A 21,276-nucleotide genomic window follows, 5' to 3' on the forward strand; every position below is an offset into this window, starting at 1 on the left:
CCCAAATGACTCTTATAGTATTTTCTACTGAGGATCCAATCCAAGATCACATATTGCATTTGGTTATCATAGCTCTTTTTTAGGGTCATATTTCTTAATCTTTAATCCAAAACAGTTTCCCTGCCCCTCCTTTTTAAAATGTAGCAATTCTATACAAATATGAAAATGCACATCTTTTAAAAATATTTCTTATGTATTTCTTCCTCCACCACTGAGTGTCCAATATTTTTAGGCAGATAATGTAACAACTTTAATTATAAATGTTATCCCAAATGGATGACATTTAAAAAAATAATAAAATACTTCTAAGTATGGCAATTGTACATGTCATGTATAATAAAAACTCATATAGAAATTTGAGGGCTAGCTCTTTGTTAGATTACGAGTTTTTTAGAAAGGTAATGGACTGTGTTTATTCATTTGTATAATTCCCTACCCCCAGTATTTTGATGCTATGATAAGAGGAATTGCTTCTTAAATTTCTCTTTCTGATCTTTCGTTGTTAGTGTATAGAAATGCAACAGATTTCAGTGTATTAATTTTGTAACCTGCAACTTTACCAAGTTCATTGATGAGTTCTAGCAGTTTCCTGGTAGCATCTTTAGAATCTTCTATGTATAGTATCATGTCATCTGCAAACAGTGATAGCTTAATTTCTTCTTTTCCAGTTTGGATTCCCTTTACTTCTCTTTCTTCTCTGATTGCTGTAGCTAGGACTTCCAGAACTATGTTGAATAAAAATGGTGCGAGTGAACATCTTTGTCTTGTTTCTGATCTTAGAGGGAAGGCTTTCAGCTTTTCACCACTGAGTATGATACTAGCTTTGTCTTATAGTGTAATCTGAAGTCGGGGATCCTGAGTCCTCCAGCTCTGTTTTTCTTTTTCAAGGTTGCTATGGCTATTCAGGGTCTATTGTGTCTCCATATGAATTTTGAGACTTTTAGTTCTGTGAAAAATGTAGGTCTGTCTATATGGCCTTTGTTATGTTGAGGTATATACCCTCTATGCCCACTTTCTGGAGAGTTTTTTTTTTATCATAAACGGGTGATTAATTTTGTCAAAAGCTTTTTCTGCATCTATTGAGATGATCATGTGGTTTTTATTCTTCAGTTTGTTGATATGGTTGATTTGATTTGATTGATTGATTTGCAAATGTTGAAAAATCCTTGCACCCCTATGATGAATCCTACTTGATCAGGGTGGGTATATGATCCTTTTAATGTATTGCTGGATATGGATTGCTAGTATTTTGTTTAGGATTTTTGCATCTATGTCCATCATTGATAGTGGCCTGTGATTTCCTTTTTTTTTTTTTTTATGGTATCTTTGTCTGGTTTTGGTATCATAGTGATGGTAGCCTCATAAAATGAGTTCAGAAATTTTCCTTCATCTGCAACTTTTTGGAACAGTTTCAGGAGGACAGGTGTTAATTCTTCTCTAAATGTTTGATAAAATTTGCCTGTGAGGCTGTCAGGTCCTGGACTTTTGTTTATTAGGAGGTCTTTAATCATGGTTTCAATTTCAGTGCTCTTAATATTTTCTATTTCTTCCTGGTTCAGTCTAGGGAGACTGTAACTTTCTACCCCCAGTATTTTGAATGTGGTGAGACTCAATACATGTTTGAGGGATGAATGAATGGTTTTCTCTCTCTTCTTTTACTGTAGTAAAATATGCACACCATAAAATGCATCATTTTAACTATCTTAAGTGAACAGTTCAGTGGCATTAAGTATATTCACATTGTTGTGCATGGTTCTCTTTTAATAACCCAAGGAATATATGTTAATTATAGAAAAGTTATTAAATAGATAATCAAAAAGAAAAAAATGATCTAAACACCCCTCAAATTTGCCATCCATAGAAAACCCAGACATAGTTATTCCTAACATTTTGGTAAATATCCTTTCAGTTTTATTTATGTATACTTATTCCTAGCCATATAAGATACAAAAAAGATCATATTATATATACTGTATAGTAACCCACCCTCTTTTTCTTAACATGTAGTTAATATTTTCCATGTTAATAGATAAGTGGGTTGTTTTGGATTTGGTTATATTTCATCCACTATTTTTGCAACATGTACCTCCAGTAACCAAGAAGGTGGGTGGGAGCATGGTTACAGGGCTAAGGATACGAACGAATTCTGTGCATTAATTTTTTTCTCTGAGCACAGTGGGTAGCAACACTGATTTAGAGCCTGGATTTATAGCTGTGCTGCTATTTGTAATTTGGCGATCACAGAAAGTTTAGGCATCTTTTGCTAATGCCCATCTTTAGCTCGGGGGTCTAGGGACAGCACTGCACCAAGGGACAGGGGCCAGACAAGAACAATCTCTGTCATTTGACTAGAATGTCTTTGGAATCTGAAATCTTTCCAGGGAGAACTTGTTATTGAATGCCTGCTTTGCCTTTATTGGGGAAAACGCACGCATCTTGAACAATAAAATGGTAATGCTCACCACCAGAGACCAGACCTTGTGAATGTTCTCTGATGCCTAGTAGGACCATTGCAGAGAAAAATATTAATGAGACTGTTGCTAGGAGATGGGAGAGCCAAAGACCATGGCTTGGTAGGGGTTTCACTGGAAAGCAAGGCAATTTAGGTATATTTTAGATCAGCAGCTTCACTGTTAAATTCCGCCCTTTGTTGAGCATGCGCTTTTTAGCATGTAATGTTTAATATGATTTTATGTTTGGAGAGGAATTTTGAGGATAATGCCAAGGCATTTTTTCCCTTTCCCTCCAGCTAATCCCTTCTTCACAGCACAGCTCATTTTCCAGCAGCCGCTGCAGCTCTTCCCCCACCCCTTCAGTGCGACAACCTCCGAGCTGGTGGAGAGGCAGAGCGAAGGCAGCTGGTAAGTAGCGGAGAAATCTTTTGTAATATAGATATCCGAAACGTTTTTTTTTTTTTTTTTTTTAATAGCAAGCGACATGTTTTGATGGATCAAAATAATACATAACTGTGGAGGAATTTCTGATTTTAATCCATGGCATTGAGAAAATGGCTTAATTCAATTCTAAACATTCCACGGTCACTTTTCTAGTTTAAAGCTCGTTTCTGAAAAAGTGAATGAATTTTTAGAAGGAAGTATAGAAACTTCCCTCTTGTGATTCTGGTTAAGATAGTACCTCAAAGAGGACTCGATGAAGATGTTATTGAAATGAGACATTGCGTTGGGAATGCTATGGCAGCTTTAGGATGTTTGCATTAGATGTGATGAAATGGATGACAATTCACAATGTTCTAAGATCTGATTTCCTTTCACGGTATGGAGAGAGCATGAGAAAAATGTTATTTTGCAATGGGGAAAAAAATACCATGGCTCATTTTTTTTAATTAAGAAAATCATGTGACTAGATGTCTGTACAGGAGAGAAAATGAGAAGGAGGGTACCCTGTAATGTTCAGATTAATTGCTTCACATGAGAGATGAACGTGTGTTGAATGAGAAAGATTTAAATTTGGTTTTAGGATGAAACATCATGAAAGAGAAATAATGACTATTGTGACTGTGCCTTTATTTGGAAAATAATTCATTTGTATTTGTGGACATTGATTTTTACAGTAAAGACAATATGATAAGTGCTTCTTTCTTGGGAAAGGGATGTGAAAAAAACAGCAGATTCCTATCAACAAAGCTTTTATATTTGTTTCTGAATCGTGCCTGAAAATGTTTACCCTTTAGTGTCTCCTTGTACCTGGAAATTGCTTTAGTACATACGTTTCTGCAAGAAAAAAAGAGAAAAAAAAAAGCTGAAGTGCTGGGTCTTTTATTTCTCTGAAATTCAGATTGCTTTGTCAATAGGAAGCAAAGGAGGACAAAGATAGATAAGTAGATTTTTTGAGTTAGATGCCAAAATAGCAGCCAAGGAGGAAAAGATAAGAATGAAATAGCTTTAAAGAAAGTTGGTAAGAGGGGCCATTTTTTCCAAGCTGAAAATGTCTGCTGGTGGCATGTTTTGCAGGAGGTGGTGGGGAGAGTGTGATGAAGCCATAGGAGGGAGGGGGGCTTCGAACAGAGCACTGCGGCAAAGAGGATGACTGACACATCCAGGGACACGTGACCATCCTCTGCTGTAGTGAAGAAAATTTTCCAGGAGTCCATCTTGTATAAGAAATTCTGTACCTACTAACGTACAAATATGACTATAATCTTTACATAACACATCTTGAGTTTATCTGGTTTGCTCCATTGTTGATAAACATGGACAGATATACTCTTTGCTTTCTAATGTCTCTAATCCCAGACTTTCTTTTCCATACTCTCATCCCTTTTATAGCCATTATTAAAATCAATATCTTATTAAAATATCTTGCCATCTTTCCCCTTTATTATAAAAATTCACATATTTGTTGTAGAAAATTGGGGAAAACCTAAAGATGCCTATACAAATTACTTATAATCCTATAACCAAGAGCTAATTGCTGTTAATATAGTCAGTCCCTCTTCTCTGAAACATGCAAATCTATGCATAAAATATGTATTTATATATAAAATGAAGATCCTACGCACATATCCTTTTCAATCTGCTTTAATCACTAAGCAATATATTGAGAGAAATTCTCCATATTTTAACATATCCCACAAGAATGTGATGTTTTGTGGATGCTTAATTTTCGATCATATAAGTGTTCCACTAAATGTCCAATTATTGAAAGTTTCTATGTGCAATTTTTGCTGTTATAATTTAAGGAATATCTTTCCATATAAACCTCAGTGAGCTTTTTTGTTTTTTTTTTCTCCTAGGATAAATTCATGGCTGTGAAATTCCTGGATCAAATGGTATGAACCAGTTTAAGGTTTTTCCCCTACCCCGCCAACCCCATACAATATCGCCTCATTTATTTATCATATGTGGTAAAAGCATTATTTTTCAGTTTATTTGCCTATTTCTGTTTTATCATTTATGGTGAGTTTTCTTAAACGTGTTGCAGCTTTACATTTTTAGACGTCATAACTATCAAGTTTTGATTTTGTGATTTCTTTCTTTTATGAGTGTATTCACCTGCATTTTTCCTAGTCATTTACTTGTTTCATTCTTTGCAATTAACTCTAATTCATCTAGAATTCATTTTGGCATATGATATGAAGTAGATCTAATTTTGTGTTTTTTCCAAATAGGTCACCAATTGTTTCAGCATCATTTATTGAATAATCCAACCTTCTTCCACTGATTTGAAATGGCAAGAACTGTCCTCCCACTAGATAGGGTGTAGCTTTCCACAGGTCGGCCATTTTCTCTCTACCCAAGAAGGTTACATCCAACAATAGCACTGGTACCTTCTTGCAGCTTCTGACAGCTTTCTATACTATAGCATCACGTTCTTGCTGATGCCTTTCACAAATTCAGGGCACACACAGTTTAGGGCAGTGGTTTTCAAACAGGATTTAAACATAGTCAAAAAATTATCTTTCTGAGATGCGTTTTACAAGTGAAAATCGAGGAATCCTGATATATGAAACCACTGTTCCAGATGTGCTATTCCTCCTAGACACAGCTGACAGCCTAATTGTGTAGTCAAACAATACTCCTGGGGTTAGTGTTATTCCTAAAGTTCCTCCTTCAACCTCTTTTTCTACTCCTCAGGTACTCGGAGAATTAAAGCTGACTGGACTCAGTTCCTGGAATTTTCTAGAATGGTAGAAGTGGAAAATGTAAGAAATGTATAAGGAACAAAAATAAATAATGTTTGCAGCCTGTTGCTGGCGGTAGTCTGATCTAGGGATTTAAAGGAGGCAGGATGAGTCCCAATCCATGCCACCACTGCCACCATCTCTTGTAGAGAGGGACATACCCCTGTGATTCGCCTCTTTTTACTGCAGGTGAAAGGCTCAAGCATAAACCACGGAGTCTTTTAGTGGGTGGTGGGCTAAATGTTTCTGAAAGAAATATTTGACTATTAAAATCACCCGCCACCCACTGTTGACCCTTGCCACCCCCACTCCCAACACAGTCTTCTTTTCGCTATTGACTTCTGACTTGCTTCTAGCCTTTACTGATTCGGGAAGAAAAAAGGGGGGTGTGGGTGGGAGGATGCCTTGCCTGCCCTTACTGCAAGGGGCTCCTTTGGCTCACAGCCGCAGCCCCAATCATTTCTAGATTTGCTGTATTAGGCTATGATTTGTTTGTGACTGGAGGTTGGTTTCCATGGCAACGGCAGCTCACCAGGGCATGCGCATTCTTTCTTCCGCAGTGGCAGAATGCGGCTGTGGAGGCGAGGGAGGGGTCATGGGGGCTCCAGACGCTGAAGGTGTTATTTTGCTGTCCTGATGTCAGTTCTTCTGGGCTGAAATGCCACCATTATGGTATACAGAGCATTGAATTTTTTTTTTTTAATCCTCGGAAGGCTTTGAGCCACTCCCTTTTCCTTCCTCCTATATTACCTGCTTTCAGTATGTCCACCAGAGATCATGAAGTCTTCCCAATCTTTGAGGCCACTCACCCACAAGGGGATATTACGCCTCAGGGCCCCCAGGGGATTCATAATGGTGTGGGCAAAGGTGACAGACTGCCTTGTTTCAAACCTCCACAGGTGGCTAGTTGCATGATCACAGGTACAATTTTACTTAATGTCTCTGTGCCTCAATTTCCTCAGATGGAAAATGGGGGTAATAATAGCACTTTTAGAACAGTGTCCAGTAATGATAATCAGTGTATAAGTGTTGGCTATTATTCTTTGTAGATATTAAAGGAGACTTGCCCTGAAACAGACTGGTGCTACAATGTACAAACTCACCCTCTAATGTCCCCTGGCCAAACAGCACAAGCACTGCAGTTACCCCTACAGCACAAAGACTCTTTGCTTTGCATGTGGAGAAGCACCAGGGCCACAAACGTGCCCCACAGCACACATTTCACTACATCACCCAGCCTCACCCAGAGGCATACATATCCTCCCCGCAGCCAAAAGTCTCACTAAAGCATGCAGATCTGTGCCCCCCGTGACACAGAGAGACTCTACCCCAGACACAGAGACCATCACAGCCCCTGCGACTGTCCCCATGTCACACAGAGCGTTTCCCTGGCACACGTAGAGCCCACAGACACAGCCCACAGAACACAGATTCTTCCAAAACCAAGCATCTTCTCAAGGCCCAAAGACTCACTCCAGAGGTCACAGACACGCCCTCCTACCCACCAATACGCCCCACAACACAACACTCTCACCACACAGCAGGGACTCAGTCTGTAGCACATAGGCTCCCCATGGAACAAAGGCTGTCCCCACAGCACCTAGATTTCTCCGATGCCCCACCCACTAAACCCATAACTGAGGTCCTCTGTAGGGCGCAGACTCCACTTGCATCTCCCTGACCCAGCACACGGACTCCCACCAAGGGAGAGGACTTTTCCCGGGGCACAGAGATGACCTGCAGAGCACGCAGGCCCTCCTCCGGGCACAGGACCTCGCCCCCCTCCCCAGGCACACAGCCTCCCCCATCCCAGAACACAGTTCACCACACAGCTTGAAAACCCGCACAGAGAGACACAGAGACTCTCCGCTGACAGGCGAACTTCACAGCACGCAGACAAGCAGCACAGGACCCAAGCCCGCCCCTACGGACACGGACGTGGCCCGCAGGACACAGACATGACTCAAGTCACACAGACTCACCCCATGAAACACAGCCCACCACCCCCCACCCCCGCCAGCTGACAGCACACGGAGTCTCCCGGACACACACAGATTCTCCTTTTGGCTGAAAGATGCTCCCCACAGCACACAGTATACTGTCTCCAGTATCTAGGCTCACCCCACAAACCCAGCTGTCTCCCCCAGGACCCAGGGCCCTCCCTCCAGGCACACAGACCCTCTCTGACTCAGCGGACTGGCCCCAGGACACACAGCCTCTCGGTGTAACACAGTTGTGTCCACAGCACAAGGATGTGCCCTCACCACCTAGACCCTCCCCACAGCTCCAAGACTCAGCCCACAGCACCAAGATTAAATCCAGAGCACAGACTCGCCCCACTGCACTTGGACAAGCTCATCCCATCACAGAGAGATGCAAAGACCATCTTAACATGTATCCCCTACCCCCTCGGACTATGGCACAACGCACCATCTTTCCCTCCAATGCACCAGTTGACTCCACAACAAACACAGTCACCACACAATGCCAACACTCACCCTATGGCACCCTCATGTGCCCTACAGAATCCAGAGCTCCTCCAAATATACACTTCTCCATAAGGCACACTGTGGCCTTGGATCAAGAAAGCCCCTGTCAAATTCTTCAGACATACTCTGTGATACATAGACACACCTCACAACTCATAGCACTATTTCCCAGTGTGCAAACTGGCCCTACAGTGCACAGGCTTGTTCCAACAACAGACATGCTCATGCCATGGCAGCACCTAACTTTTCCGTGAAATGTTCAGATTCTCCCCTCAGCTCACAGTCACCTCACAACCTCGATACAACCTATGACAAAGCACCAACCCTGCACTCGATGATGCAGAGTCATGTCACAGGACACCACTTGTCATGCAGATTCACTTCACCCAAACCACACTCCTTAGGGTGATTACGCAGTGCACACACACACACCCAAACACTCACCACCCTTTGCTCTACAACCTGTGGATTCACCCATCACACACAGATGGCTTTCACACTGAAGTCGGCCCAAGGAGGCCCAGAACTTCATCTAGATGCACAGATCTCCCATCCAACACACAGACTTGCTCCACAACACACACAAATACCACAGAACCCTGAGCCTCACCCCAAATACTCAGTCAAGCCTTTCAAGTCATAGATTTGCCCCACGACATAATCACACCCACAAAACTTAGAATTCACAGAAATGCCTGTGAATACATAGATTTCTCCCTCAATGCACAGAATTGCAACACAACACACATTTACCCTAAGATAGAACACCTATATAAAGCACATGAGCCTTCCCCGATATGTAGACACACAACACACACTATTACCTGTGCAATGCCAAGATTTCCATCATAGTTTACAGATGTGCTTTACCATCCCATTGAAGCTGCAGCCCTGGCCCTCAACACACACCACTTGTGTAATGGCTAAGAGCAAGGCCTCTGGACCCAGACTACTTGGGTTCGAATCCAGGTTCCACCCCTTTCTAATTGTGCACATTGGGTAAGTATATTTTTCTGTTCTTTGGTTTGCTCATTTGTAAAACAAAGATAACAGCCGTATCTATTTAAAAAGGGTTGTTGTGAGTATTGAATGGATTAGGATACGCTAAGTGCTTAATACAGTGCCTGGCACACAGGAACTGTTTCAGTTGTTAATGTAATTAACAATGTAATTGATAGTACCATTGCTAATGTGAAAAGGGTCAACCCCAGAACATCTGGGAACATTACGGCACACAGGCGCTTTGCCACAACAGCCACACACCCTACAGAGCACGGACAGGATCCTAAAACCAGATCCTGCTTGCCACACACAGAGCTTCATCACAGTTCAGAAGTGTTGCTCTGTGATGCAATGGGCTTGCTGCTTAATATACACACTCACCCCCACAGTATCCAGACCCACAACACAACACATGCACACACACATGCACCCTCCAGCTCCAGCGATGTGCCCTCTGTCACATGAAACACACCCTAACCATGCACAGATTTTGTCCCATCATGTGTGGATATAGCACAGAAACTATTGCCTCCTAAGGTCATGCTCTCCTCAGTGAATAAGTCTTGTGCCTTGTGACTCATCCCACAGCATACAGCATCACCCAGCTTGCCTCACGAGCACAGAGAAACACTCCATAATACGTGTCCCACCTCCCAGACCCCTAGGGTGCTTACTGTGTAAGTGCTCAGCATTATGTAAACACAACCCCTCTCACTCTCAAAACACAGTGTCCCTCAGCCCAAATGCACACCTGCCTCCAAGGCACCAGCATGCCCCAACAACACAAAGATGCTTCCCGTAACATTGAGCACAGCTAGGCCGCCAGATGCCGCAGAAATAATTGTACAGCAATACACACAACACACCCTACTGCAGAGGCATCCTAAAATGCACAGACCCCCCCTCCTCATATTAGCTCCCAGGTGACGCAAGTGGTAAAGAACTCTGCTATACCAATGCAAGAGACACCAGAGGACTGGTGGGTTCGATTCCTGGGTTGGGAAGATCCCCTGGAGTAGGAAATGGCAAACCCACTCCAGTATTCTGGCCTGGAAAAATTCCATGGACAGAGGAGCCTGGCAGGCTACAATCCATAGGGTCACAAAGAGTTGGACATGACTGAACAGGTACACACATTCCCTCCTCAATGACCTCGAGAAACCTGCAGACCCCTGCAACATAAACACGTTTCCCCACAGCACACGCGGTCCCCTCATCACTCACAGAACTGCATCACAATTATAGACTTCCCCCTACATGGACTCAGTCTAGGACAGCATATACCCATCGTCCAGGGACTAGATGTACAACATGTAAAACACACCTTTCCAAATCGACACTCAAGCAAACACACGGGATTCATGGCTGACAGCTCACAATAATTGCATCACCCACCTACCTGTCCTTTAAAGCAAGAGCTCAGCACAGTGGCCACAGTCAGTGCACAGTGGAAAGCCTTGCGCCAACACAGGGCAAAACCATTAGCATCTTTGCTTCCAAACTTGATATTAAACAATGCCCCCCTCTGCACAAGACCCATCCGAAACTCAGGGAGAAGCCTCACACACTTGGATGAATTTCTGCTCTCTGTAGGGCTCTGCACCCTATATTATACCACCACGACCGACACAAACCCACAAGGTCCGGAAATAATGCACATCCCCAAACAAAGGAGCGGTGTAGATTGTGGTTAAAACTTACTTTTAGGATTCAGGCTGCCTGGCTTCCAAGACCATGTGTATTGTTAACTAATCATGTGCCTTTGGAAAGGAGTCTTAATGTCCTCTGTGCCTTATTTTTCTCAGGTATAAATTTGGGAGTAATAATGGTACCTACTTATTAGGGCTGTCAAGAAGAATAAATGCGTGACTGCTTATAACGTGTTTAGAAGAGTGCCTGGCACAGAATTAGCGTTACAGATGTTAGCAGATCTGGTTGTGTTGTTATTGTTGCTTCTACACGTGCAACTGGACCATAATGGTACAACTCGACCTAAAATAATTCAAATTAACAACACAACATGCAGCCCAGAATCAACATCACAGCTCACTCCCACCACCCTTTCCTTACAATTTCCCTATCGACTGCAGTTGAGCGCCACAACACTAGGAAGCACCTACTGTGCAGAACACGTAGACGCATCACACAACACCTGGCAGTGCACAAACACACCCCATGATACACAAACTCATCCATGCAACAATTCATCCCATTGAAACTAAATGCACCTTGTCATACACACACACACACACACAGACACACACGGGGTCTACAATTCACATACCACAGAACACATTGCCCCACAACACAGAAAAACTCACTTTAAAATCCCTAGAAACAATCCATAACACATAGACTTCTCTAATGGAAGAGCTGATCCATATCGACATGCCTTATAGCATACAGACTTGATTTCACTGCAGACTCTCCCACAAAGTAGAGAATGCATCGTGACACACCATCTTGTCCCACTGCGCAGTCTAGTCTCTGAAATCCTGGGAGTCTTCCACAGGGTATGGACGTCCACACAACCCACAGCCCCCCCGCAAGGGAACAGAATTACATCACAGTGCAAGGGCCCCAAAACACCTTAGTTGTGTGCACCTAGTCCTCCAACAGATACACAAGGCCCAGAGCCCTCAAATACGACCTGTGACTGGTAATGCAAACGTCTGCCTGCCTAACTCACACTCACATCAGAACATCTGGAGGGAACTTACTGCTGACAGACCACCCCCATGCTGCACACCATGCCTCACAACATACAGATATTCATCTTGAAGTACAGACACAACCCCAACCCACACAACCCACTCCATAATGCACAGAGTGATAACAGTGTAAGACGTGCTCCACAAACACCTGCCTGCCATGTCCTACACACCTTCATCTCATAGCACCATCATGCCAAGTATAAAGCCCAACAAAGGGACATCCCTGGTGGTCCAGTGGTTAAGACTCTGCACTTCTACTGCAAGGGCACGAGTTCAGTTCCTGGTCAGGGAAGTGACATCCCACATGTCCACAGTGTGGCCTAAAAACGACCCCAACAAAGCACAGGTAAACCCCTCAGTGCATAGACCTGCCTCATAACAAAAGGCATACCGTGCATGGGCTGGGATCACCATGCACATCCTCACTCTACAAACCTGGTTTGCTCCACAGACACTCCACAATGAAAACACTAGACCCACAACACCCAGGCTCACTGCCAAGAGTTTCCCCAGCACAAAGGAGGCCCTATAATGTGCAGGTATGCTCCCTTACCTCCCAGGCTTGCCCAAACAAACTGTGCAAGGCATACATCACACTCCAGTCTGGACAGATAGGAGAACACCTTGTATACAATGCAAACATGCCTGCTAACATACTTGGTTCCCTGCAGTGCACAGACTTACCCCATGGAGCACACGCTCATCCCTGTACACAAAGGCACATCCTAGAGCACACAGACATGGGCTGCAACATCCAGGACAACCCCACAATGCCCAGATTCACTTCACAGTACCATTAAACCCTGTATCCTTAATGCAGACAGAAATGCATAGCACACAGACTTGCCTTCAAAACACATAGCTGTACAACAGAGCACAAATGTGGCCGAGAACCAAGACGTGGTGCCCAACACATACACACACACCCTGCACCTTGCTGGGCAGACACCTGGCTTACAGGGAAAACAAGAGCAGCAACAGAGTACCAAGACCTGTCATGCGCAGCACAAAGGCACACCCTGCAACGCTTATCCACAACCCATTACAAGGACTCACCTCACCACTCTGAGCTCAGCACACAGTGTGCAGAATTGCCAAAACCCAACAGGCAGATACAAATACGAAACCCAGACTCTTCTCAGAAAGCACAGAATCGTGTCACAAAGCCCTGATATGCCGCACGGTGCAGTGTCAAGTCACAATGAGGAGACACAACTCATGCCACAAGACTCTTCTTACAATGCAGAAATGTGCCCCAGCGCACGTTTCTCCTACATGTTCTCCAAAGACAGTGCCAAAACTGTGCTCACCACTCAGAGACCCACACAAAGGAGCATACAACCAGCCCAAATTGGGCAGATTCCCCAGGTATTGTAGAGGGTCAACTCAAGACACACAGATGTGTCACACAACACTCACAGTTGACACCAAACACACATACATGCATTTGTACACACATGTCCCTCAGCAAAATGAGTGCTCCCTAACACTTGCAGTCAATGACAAGACAACCTCCTCTCCCAACAAGGCATGGAATAGCATCTTAGGATACCACCCATTCTATTGAATACAATCTGTAGAACCCTCTCACAGTTAACACACTTAGCTCATAATGCAAAGATTTGCTCAAGCAGTATACACACATGCACTATAACATGCAGAAACACCTACAATATACTCACACATGCAAGATAGAGATTCCTCTCAGAACTCACAGACTTACATTACAGCACATCAGCTTGCTAGTCAGGGTACGGATGAGCTCGACACACACTTTTGTCCCACACCACACCAACTCCACAAACTTGTCCCAACTCAGACTTGTCGCAAAACATGCAAATTTGCCCCTTGGAGTCTCAAACTCACAGTGCAACACACAGACTCTAAAAATAATTGCCAAACCACATTAAAATATAATAGCATGGCCCCATTAGAAACACCCTCATTAAGCCCATAGTTGAGTTTCAATGGATAGAAAAGAGCAACAGCACTCCAACTCGGCTCACAGTTCTCTGAGTCACCCCACAATGCACAGAATTGCATCATACTGCACAATCGCAACCAACAACTCACAGATCTACCCCAGAGAAGAAACTCGTGCCACCACACACTTAACCACATTACTCCCAAACTTGTACCAAAACACTCACCATTAGCCCCAATACACAAACCCACCCTGCATCAAGCCCAGCATGGCACACACACTCATGTGTGTCCCACAGTGCCCGTACACACAATAGAATGTACAAGCAACAGTCGCAACTTAAGACACTGCCAAAACAATGGGCATAATCCAGTCACACCACCGAGCTCTCGCTACATTGGCCAGACTTACATCACAGCAGCCCAAATTACACAAAGTGGGCAGCTTCCCCCATAGCTGTTCTATACATCCTGTATACACGCCACAATCCATACATATGTCCCCAAAGATGAAGACCCCCTCAGAAACACACAGAACTGCATAACAAGGTACAAATACTTCTCAAAACATGCACTTCATAACAACTGCACTCCTCCACCATATCTGGTCACATCCTCAAATGCAAAGACTTGCTCCCTCCCCCACCAGCAAAGTCTTGTCCAGGAGCTCTAAAACGTGTGACAGAAAACCTACCTGCCTGATAGTACATAACATAATTTTACACAACTTCCAAATTCATCTTACAATGCACAGGCTTTCCCCCTACACATGGCATAAGTCCATAGGGCAGAAACTCATCTACAAAGCAAACAATGAGCCCATTATGCACCACAACCACCAGATGCCCCCAAACACACAGAATGTGCACCACAACTCCAAAACCACTCTGCCGTATGTATATGAGCCCTACAGTGCCTAAACTCTCCCAGAACTCCAAACTCAGCTCTCAATGACCTAGACCAACTGATGATATCACACATGATCCACGACGTGACTCCCATTGCAGCCCATAGAATAGTATCACCATATACAGGTTTCTCTCACAATGCAAAAATTCTCCAAAAAAGCCAAGATTTGCTCCCTGAGGCATCCAACATCTCTATAAACACTTAGCTTTGCCTCAGAATCAGTCTTGCACCACAGTACTTGCAAAATGTCTCACAATATCCACAATGACCTTATAATGGACAGACTTGCCCCACCATGTCCAGGCTTACCCCACCACACCAAGACATGCCCTATAACCCACAGATAACTTCCACAAAGCTAAACTCTCCCGATACTGCACAGCCTCACTTTACAACATCAACTCACCCAATTTTACCCCAATGATAAAAATAGATTTAAAAAATATCCAGCCACCAATTCAGTCTTGCCACACAACACCCAGATGTGTCTTCCAGCACACAAACTAGCTCCATAATCCCTAGCTGCAGCTAACCTACGATGAGCAAGTGTACCCTGTGACACAGAGGTTTCTCCCACAAACACAAAACTGCATTCTCATGCACAGATTCACCCCAGTATGTACACACACAATTGCTCCGTAAGGCAAATACTTACCCCACAAAGAAAACATGTGTCCCCAACCCCCAGAATTGCCCTAGGACACACAGACCTTCCCCTACAGGAGGAAGACATGATCCCCATTACAGAGTTGTTCTCCTCACCAGATGTACTTTTCCAACACAGCCTTGCCCCACAAGATACCCTTGACCTACAACCTAGACACAGTCTCTAGTGTACTTTGTCATCCCTACACCTTAGCAAAACCTCCAGTGAAAAAGTGCATCCTACAATGTAGAAAACACCTTGCAAATGCAGGGACATGCCCCAACAGTTCCAGAATGGCCACATCAGGCTCAGACTTCCTCCCCAAAGCAAATTCACTTGGAAACACCTAGAACAAAATCACAACTTAGAAGCGCACTCCAGATCAAGTTCTCCCCATAACACACTGACATGCGCCAACAATATTCAGACTTACCTGCCTGCACAAAATCTCACAATTCAATACATGAGCCACAATACTACAGACAAGCCTCACAGCACACAGTCGTGTCCTACACCGCTGAGAGACACGCCCTATAATGCATAGACTGACCTACCACACAACATCCTTCACAGAACAAATCTTTACCCAGCATAAAGATTCCAAACTCAAGACATGTTCAGTCATACACTGCATATGCTACAACACAGAATTACTTCATAAAGCAGATATGCCTACAGCACACAGGGTAATCTTAACACAAATACACAAGTTCCTGCACACCCAGACTCACCCCTAATAATATGCACTCTTTTTAAAACACCAGAATATACCCAACACCCCATCCAGAAACAGTCTAATCATACAGTGTGCAGCACAGACCATGTCTTCCAGAAATGGCATACTGTGTAAAGACACACTTTACTTATGGGACTGTCCCTCTTTATGAAGCCACATAGATTGCCCGTGAGGCATAGACATATCCTACAGTGCAAAGGTTATCCCTATGACATAACAACTTACTATAGAATCTCCAGAATCAACCTATGACATGTTGTCTCACCCTGTGACTCAAGCATATATCCCACAACACACAGACTGCAGTGTATATACCACAACAGCTAGATATGCCCTACATTGGGAGGACATGTTCCTCAGTCCATAGATGTACCTGATGGTACATCCAAAAAAGGCTTCCCTGGTGGCTTAGTGGTAAAGAATCTGCCTGCCAATGCAGGAGATGCAAGAGACATGGGTTCAATCTCTTGGTTGGGAAGATGCCCTGGAGGAAGGCATGGCAAGCCACTCCAGTATTCTTGCCTGGGAAATCCCATAGACAGAGGAGCCTGGTGAGCTACAGTCCATAGGGTCGCACAGAGTCAGATATGACTGAGTGACTAAACACACACACAAATCCAAAAAATCATAGTCATAAAAATCACAATGCTCTGAATCACTCCTGCAAAACACTCTCACTCCAAACCTCAGACCTCACAGGACCCATAATTCATAGCGATAACCCATAATCCACAGCTTCACCTCACACCCTATAGCTATTCCTCCCTTAATGTAGAGAACAACATCACAGTGCACATGTGAATCATACCTGTCATGGACTGACACCACAAGAAACTCATAGGCCCTACCATTTACTAACACTCCATATACTTCACACACACTTGCCCCACAACAGCTAGACTCACCTTCCTTCAGACAGACTCAACACACAACATTTAGCCTTACTCCAATTACACAGAGACATGCCGCCTAAACTCAGAAACTAGCCCTGGGGCACTCAGACTTGTCCCACGGTCCTCACAGAAGAGCCATACCGAGAGACACACAATCCACAGCACACATATTCATCCCACAAAGCCCAGCCTGGCCCCAGACTTCACAGATACCCTCATAACACCCAGACTTGCTACATAATACTCAGAAGGCCTCACAAGAAAAGCAGGGTAGTTAGTGTGTGTCCTCTGGAACATTCAGATTGACTTCATGAGACATCCATGCTATCACGTTTAAGCCTCAGCAACTGGTTGTTACTCTGTAGCACACGAACTGTGGAGAAGGCAATGGCACCCCACTCCAGTACTCTTGCCTGGAAAATCCCATGGACGGAGGAGCCTGGTAGGCTGCAGTCTATGGGGTTGCTAAGAGTCAGACACGACTGAGCGACTTCACTTTCACTTTTCACTTTTCACTTTTCACTTTCATGCACTGGAGAAGGAAATGGCAACCCACTCCAGTGTTCTTGCCTGGAGAATCCCAGGGACGGGGGAGCCTGGTGGGCTGCCGTCTATGGGGTCACACAGAGTCGGACACGACTGAAGCGACTTAGCAGCAGCAGCAGCACACGAACTGAGGACCTGCATGCTCACACAGGATTTTGACACGTGACTTCATTTCTTTGGCTCTGTATAAGCATTTGTAAACATGGGTGAAATATTTCCTTTTCAGCTGTTCCAAGGATGAAATGAGATAGTTTCAGGAAAGAATCAAGGTTCAGGACACAGGCTTGGGAATGCAGTTGTGCCTGTTCCCAGTCCTGGCTCCAGCACTGGGGACGGGACACACTCGAAAGTAGAAGTGGTTCAGGGTGGAGCAGAAGGCAGAAAGCTCTCATGTCATTCAGGCCTGGCTTTGAATTCTGCCTCTGCCACTTATTAGTCATATGGTGCTCATGATGTGCTTTAATTTTCTGATCCTCAGTCTTCATTTGTCAACTGTGGATGATGCTGGTTCCTGCCTCCAAGACTGTTGGACTATATGACACCAGGTATCTTAATCTGCATTTCTAGTCAAAGAGAAGCAGTAGAATGGGGAAAAGGTTGCAGCAGGTGGGCCCTGCTTAGGCCCAAGGGGAGGAGGAAGATAGGTAGGTGCATGCCAGGGTCTCTGGCAGAAAGGTCCCTGATGGCATCAGGACTGGAAGATCTGAGCAGCCATCATATTTGGCCTTCAGATTATAAAGCCTGTGTTATTACACCATAGTTACTGTCTTTAATAATCCACATTTTCCAAAGAAGGCCATCTTTTAATGCTTATTTTTGTGGCTATTTCAAGAGCAGGAAGAAAATCTTGAGCCCCCTCTGCTGGCCAAACAGTAGAAAGGCAGCTGAAGAAATGAGTAGAAAAGTCTTTCTCCAATAAAGTAGTCAACATACATAACATTCATCACAGATAAGTACCTACACACCAGAACACACACACACATGCATAGTGCCACAGATATTCACACTGACATAGACCTACAGGTGTGTCATCATCCCACAGATCATACATTCTTTCAGCCACAGCCAAAGACGTGTTTGCACAAATATGAGCAAATAACCCAGAGTTCCAACAGGGATCATGTCGTGTCTACACAGATACACATATGCATCCACACAGATCCATACAAATGTACACAGTTCTGTAGGTAGACACAGAGCACCTTGTAGGTAGAAATATACACTCCACACTCACACAGGCCCAGAGAAGCATGCAGAGACATATGTACGCCAACCTAGGCATCCATAGGATGTGTTTACTAATTCATAACCTCAAAGTTGCAAAAACACAGATACATACACATACAGACATATGACAACATATAGATGCTTCTAGAGGCTGATGAGGTACATGTCTCTTCTTAGACACTTCAGATGTTTATGCAGAAACGTAGACAAACCCATGGAAGCTCACACAGACACATGGGTGTTGGCCTGTCTACACACACACCCATAAGCTGCACAGAGCTGTCCATATGCAGACACAGCTGTATGTGTTTTTATTGATACACAGAGACACGGAGACATTTACGCAAACACTGAAGTACAGAGATTTATTCATAGGTAGATACATGTGTTTTAAATATGTATTTACTATCATTTTCATGCTCACAGGAGTACATGAATCTACACACAGAGGCATAGTTGTTATTAAAACATACCTGTGCATACATGTTCCTGCCTGTACATGCAACCTACATGCTCATGCTCACCATGAAAGCATATAAACGTGCACACATGCATATGTATAGAAATGACCATGGGGATGCACATGGGAATGTTCATGCATGTTGGTGTGCACGTAGAAACACACAAGCATGTAGGTGTGCACACATACATGCACTGTAAGTGGAGACATATCCATGCAGACACAGACACAACAGAGACAATCCATAAAGAAATCTCTACATGCATATATACACAGAGACAATGCTGTATACATATAGAGACATATACTTTTATATAGAGAGATATAAGCATTATATATAGATACAGGGGAGAGAATGAGGCAGGGAAGAGAGAGGGAGATTGATTCATATGCAGAAGTGTATACCTGCAGATATGGGCATATAGGCACACAGGCCTAGAGACCCACGCAGAGGTATACGTGGGCAAATACGTCTGCACTCACACACACTCACTTAGATGCACAAGAGGAACAAAGTCACATTCATGCACAGAATCTCAGTTAGATTCACAGAGACACAGGCATATAGACAGAGACAGAGAAATAATGGACTCACACCCATGTAGATGCACAAAGGTATCGACACCAAAGCTGGTATAGGTACATCTATACAGATTTACACACGTGAACACATTCCACGTGAATGTACAAATGGACACGGAGACCCACAGATATACCGGACAAACACAGAGGCACACAGGGACACAAGCATGCATGTCTTTCACACAGACAGAAAGGTATGCACCCACACTGGCAGAGCCCGGCACGCCTTCACAAACACACAGTTGCACAGACACGTGTGTGTATTGTCATATGTATGTATGCAAACAGAAGTGGGCATCGGTACCACAGGAGCATACACAAACCAAGAGGAGCAGAGACATAGCAGAACACATAGGGAAAATTCCCAAACACAGAGTCCTCAAATGCACACAGTAACATAAACACCTGCCCCTGGACACACAGATGCATTCACCCAGAGAGTCGTCCAAAGACATTAGTTCTCATGCAGACAGACTTATGCAGACTCACACACACACACATGCACCCACAGACATGAGGATGGTCACACAGACATACACATCCAACCAGAGGTGGAGGAACAGATGTATGAACACCAAGGCATGCATGTGTGAATAGAGAAGCCCTGAGACACAGATAAAGAGGCTTATAGGCAAGAATGTACACATGTAGGCACATGGACTCCTACCCCTACACACACCTATGTCATGTACACACAGATACAGAGACACGCAGAGGCCCACACAGATGAATATTTGCAAACAGTAAACATGAGGACTAAACATGTCCATGCAGGCATGGGTGCTATCTTATGCACACGGTCTCATGCAGAGATATACACACTGAAGACAAGACCTCAACCACATAGATGCTGACACGCTAAATGCACTTGCCTATATGGACACACAAATTCACATGCAAATGTGCACTCAGATGGCAGGCATCCCCACCCAGAAATACACAGACACAGAACATCTTCACCCTATAAAAGTAAGAGACATACACATATGCATGCATGTGTGCTAAGTCACTTCAGTTGTGCCCAACTCTTTGCAACCCTATGGACTGTTGCCCTCCAGGCTCCTCTGTCCGTGGGATTCTCCAGGCAAGAATACTAGAGTGGGTTGCCATGTCCTCCTCCAGGGGATCTTCCCAACCCAGGAATCGAACCCTCATCTCTTAAGTCTCCTGCACTGGCAGGTAGGTTCTTTACCATATACATGTAGAAATAGAGACAAACCCACAGGCACACAAATGCACAGATGCACAGAGATGCACCCTCACATGTCAATATATACACACATTGACTCGTGCTCATGTGTGCATATGCACAAATGATCTACAAATGTACTTCTATGCCCACACAACACTAAGTCTAAATGTACATCAAATATAAGAATGTACAGACACTAGTACATCTGTCAGTGTAAGCATATAGGTGTATCCATGGGCTTAATCATGTTACAGACAGAAACACAGACTTCCACATGCATAGACATAGAGACACATGCAGACTTAAACATATGAAA

General features: G+C 44.0%; 1 long non-coding RNA gene across 2 annotated transcripts in view; it reads left to right on the forward strand.

The window, feature by feature from the left end:
• Nucleotides 1-2,801: 2,801 nt before the first annotated feature.
• Nucleotides 2,802-21,276, forward strand: part of LOC112445042 (uncharacterized) — a 34,208-nt gene continuing 15,733 nt past the window's right edge. The window contains exons 1-4 of one of the 2 annotated variants that reach the window (XR_009493505.1): nt 2,802-2,861; nt 4,754-4,789; nt 5,595-5,662; nt 17,978-18,044. This is a non-coding gene — a long non-coding RNA (uncharacterized lncRNA). Of the gene's footprint in view, nt 2,862-4,753; nt 4,790-5,594; nt 5,708-17,977; nt 18,045-21,276 lie in introns of those variants that run through there. The other variant, XR_003033438.2, reaches the window with a different exon arrangement.

This window comes from Bos taurus, chromosome X (genome assembly GCF_002263795.3).
Source record: "Bos taurus isolate L1 Dominette 01449 registration number 42190680 breed Hereford chromosome X, ARS-UCD2.0, whole genome shotgun sequence".
Classification (NCBI taxonomy): domain Eukaryota; kingdom Metazoa; phylum Chordata; class Mammalia; order Artiodactyla; family Bovidae; genus Bos; species Bos taurus.